This window comes from Rhinopithecus roxellana, chromosome 3 (genome assembly GCF_007565055.1).
Source record: "Rhinopithecus roxellana isolate Shanxi Qingling chromosome 3, ASM756505v1, whole genome shotgun sequence".
In the NCBI taxonomy this organism is placed as follows: Eukaryota; Metazoa; Chordata; class Mammalia; order Primates; family Cercopithecidae; genus Rhinopithecus; species Rhinopithecus roxellana.
In genome coordinates this window covers 56,916,754-56,919,753 of record NC_044551.1, presented here as the reverse complement: position 1 = coordinate 56,919,753, position 3,000 = coordinate 56,916,754, and the positions used below count along the sequence as shown (strand labels likewise).

The 3,000-nt window shown below is 43.3% G+C and overlaps 1 pseudogene; it reads left to right on the top strand.

The window, feature by feature from the left end:
• Nucleotides 1-2,250: 2,250 nt before the first annotated feature.
• LOC115896746 lies at nucleotides 2,251-2,423 on the top strand (annotated as a pseudogene).
• Nucleotides 2,424-3,000: the final 577 nt, after the last annotated feature.

Here is a 3,000-nt window from a genome sequence, read left to right as displayed (position 1 = left end):
TGGACCAATGGAAACCTGAGACAGGAAAAGGATTTTTCTTCCTACTTTTCTGGGCCATAAGAGTGGATTGAAAATATAGAAAATTGAAGCATTTTCAAAAGGAAAGTGTAGGTCAATAAAGTCTTTCCTGGTGCCATTTAATCATATTTTATTGGGGTGGTTTTCCCCATGCTGTTCTAGTGATAGTAAGTGAGTTCTCATGAGATATGATTTTATAAAGCAGTTTTCCCTGCTTTCGCTCATTTCTCTCCTACCACCTTGTGAAGAAGGTGACTACTTCCCCTTTGCCTTCTGCCATGATTGTAAGTAATTCTTTTTATATATAGAAACCTGCTATAATTTTATATATAGAAACCTGCTATAATTTTGTGATTATTTGTTGTTTTAAGCAGCCTCTGTTGTCTTGCCTTTTAAAAAGTAGTCATTCACGGCTGGACACAGTGGCTCATGCCTGTAATTCCAGCACTTTGGGAGGCTGAGGTGGGTGGATCATTTGAGGTCAGGAGTTCAAGACCAGCTTGGCTGACATGGTGATACCCTGTCTTTACTAAAAATACAAACAAAAAAAAAATATTAGCTGGACATGGTGGCCTGCACCTGTAATCCCAGCTACTCGGGAGTCTGAGGTAGGAGAATTGCTTGAACCCAGGATGTGGTGGTTGCAGTGATCCGAGATTGTGTCACTGCACTTCAACCTGGGAGACAGAATGAGACTGCCTTAAAAAAAAAGTCAGTTACAATTTTTTTTTTTTTTTTCTTCATGTAATGATAAGGGCCAGTGAAACAGCAGACAATAGGTCTAACTCTAATCAGAATATTTCAGGTTCATTCTTGGCTGGAACTAATATTTACAACATACTGTAAGTCTTTTGAAATCTGAAACAATATTTTACTTTAACTTATAGAAAAGATCTGTCATGGTGCTTAGCACATAGTACATCGAGGATTCTCAAAAAACTGAATGAATTATCCTCATTATATTCCATTTCCTCTCTTCCTAAAGTCACCTTACGTATTAGTCCATTTTCACACTGCTGATAAAGACATACCCAAGACTGGGAAGAAAAGGAGGTTTAATTGGACTTACAGTTCTACATGGCTGGGGAGGCCTCAGAATCAGGTAGGTAGTGAAACACACTACTTACATGGCAGCAGCAAGAGAAAAATTAGGTAGATGTAAAAGCAGAAACCCCTGATAAGACCATCAGATCTCATGAGATTTACTACCACGAGAACAGTATGGGGAAACCACAGCCATGATACAAATGATCTCCCACAGGGTCCCTTCCACAACACATAGGAATTATGGGACTACAATTCAAGATGAGATTTGGGTGGGGACAGAGAGCCAAACCTTATCATTCTGCCCCGGCCCCTCCCAAATCTCATGTCCTCACATTTCAAAACCAATCATGCTTTCCTACAGTCCCCCAAAGTCTTAAATCGTATCAGTATTAACCCAAAAGTCCACAGTCTAAAGTCTCATTGCGGACAAGGCAAATCCCTTCTGCCTATGACCCTGTAAAATTAAAAGCAAGCTAGTTACTTCCTAGATACAATGAGGGTACAGGTATTTGGTGAATACTGCCATTCCAAATGGGAGAAATTGGCCAAAACAAAGGGGTTACAGTTTCCATGCCAGTATGAAATCCAGCAGTGCAGTCAGATTCTAAAGCTCCAAAATGATCTCCTTTGACTCCATGTCTCACATCCAAGTCATGCTGATATAAGAGTTAGGTTCCCATTTTCTTGGGCAGCTCTGCCCCTATGGCTTTGCAGGGTGTAGCCCCCTGCTCCTGGCTGCTTTCACAGTCTGGCATTGAGTGTCTGTAGCTTTTCCAGGTGCACAGTGCAATGTCAGTAGATCTACCATTCTGGGGTCTGCAGGACAGTGACCCTCTTCTCACAACTCCACTAGGCGGTGCCCTAGTGGGGATTCTGTGTGGGGGCTCTGAGCCCACATTTCCTTTCTGCACTGCCATAACAGAGGGTCTCCATGACGGCCTTGCTCCTGCAGCAAACTTTTGCCTGGGCATCCAGGCATTTTGATACTTCTTCTGAAATCTAAGTGGAGGTTCCTGAACCTCAATTCTTTTTTTTTTTTTTTTTTTTTTTTGAGGCGGAGTCTTGCTCTGTCGCCCAGGCTGGAGTGCAGTGGCCGGATCTCAGCTCACTGCAAGCTCCGCCTCCCGGGTTCCTGCCATTCTCCTGCCTCAGCCTCCCAAGTAGCTGGGACTACAGGCGCCCGCCACCCCTCGGCCTTTTGGCTAAGATCAAGTGTAGTATCTGTTCTTATCAGTTTAAACCTCAATTCTTGACTTCTGTGTACCTTCAGACTCAACACCATGTGGAAGCTGCCAAGGTTTGGGGCTTGCACCCTTGTAAACCATGGGCCAAGGTTTACCCTGTCCCCTTTTAGCAACAGCTGGAGTGACTGGGATGCAGGGTACCAAGTTGCTAGGCTGCACACAGCATGAGAACCCTGGGACCAGCCCATAAAACCATATTTTCTTTCTAGGCTTCTGGGTCTGTGATTGGAGGGGTTGCCATGAAGACCTATGACATGCCCTGGAGACAATTTCCCCATTGTCTTGGGGATTAACATTCGACTGCTTGTTACTTATACAAATTTATGTAGCCAGCTTGAATTTCTTCTCAAAAAATGGGTTTTTTGTTTCTACTGCATCATCAGGCTGGAAATTTTCTGAACTTTTGTGCTCTATTTCCCTTTTAAAACAGAATGCTTTTAACAGTACCCAAGTCACCTTGTGAATATTTTGCTGCTTAGAAATTTCTTCCACCAGATACCCTAAATTATCTCTCTCAAGTTCAAAGTTCCACAGATCTTGAGGGCAGGGGCTAAATGCTGCCAGTCTCTCTGCCAAAGCATAACAAGAGTCACCTTTGCTCCAGTTCCCAACAAGTTCCTCATCTCCATCTGAGACCACCTAAGCCTGGACCTTATTGTTCATATCACTATCAGCATTTTTGTCAAAGCCA